At 31.8% G+C, this 719-nt stretch overlaps 1 non-coding gene across 1 annotated transcript; it reads left to right on the top strand.

Annotated features, from left to right (window-relative positions):
- The first annotated feature begins 491 nt into the window (after positions 1-491).
- LOC115031236 lies at positions 492-617 on the top strand. Its single transcript, XR_003836847.1, has one exon. It is a non-coding gene; the product is annotated as a U6atac minor spliceosomal RNA (small nuclear RNA).
- Positions 618-719: the final 102 nt, after the last annotated feature.

Here is a 719-nt window from a genome sequence, read left to right as displayed (position 1 = left end):
AGAATAGAAACTAACACATATATAGAAAATAATGAATATTCTGAACTAATAGAATTAATGAAAATCTTCTTTTAAAAATACTGATAACATATGTCTTTTTTTCTTTACAGCAAAACTGGAAGTTTCATAAGCATACGTATTTGGTTCCTTTGGTTTATTGTTATGTCCTTATCCCATATAAGACAATCACAAGTTTAAATATACACAGTAAATATTTGTCATTCAATATATATATATATATATATATATATATATATATATATATATATATAAAGAATGGGAAAAGTGCTTAGCATAGAGCAAGCCACATGTGATCCTACCTTCTGTGACAGAAAAAAAAACACCAGTGACAGACAATTTACTCTTGATCTGACTTGTGTTTACCAAAGAAACATACAATTAATGAACCATTACCTAGATCTGGGGTCCAAACCTCAGCCTTATCGTGTTGCTCATCACAAAATAATAAATTAATTAAAACACTACAACTTGTGTTGTATGAAAGGAGAGAAGGTTAACACTCCCCTTAAAAAGGATGGAAGAGGACCTTGGGCCTAATAACACAAATATGGTTAAGGAATTGCCACCTACTTAGTGGCATCTAACCACTGTTTTTATCAGTGGACTCAATTCCCCAATAAAAAAAAACATAGACTAATAGACTGGCTACACAAACAGGACCCACCATTTTGCTGCTTACAGGAAACCCATCTCAGGGA

Source organism: Mus caroli, chromosome 5 (genome assembly GCF_900094665.2).
Source record: "Mus caroli chromosome 5, CAROLI_EIJ_v1.1, whole genome shotgun sequence".
Classification (NCBI taxonomy): Eukaryota; Metazoa; Chordata; class Mammalia; order Rodentia; family Muridae; genus Mus; species Mus caroli.
This window is presented reverse-complemented; position numbering and strand designations above follow the sequence as displayed.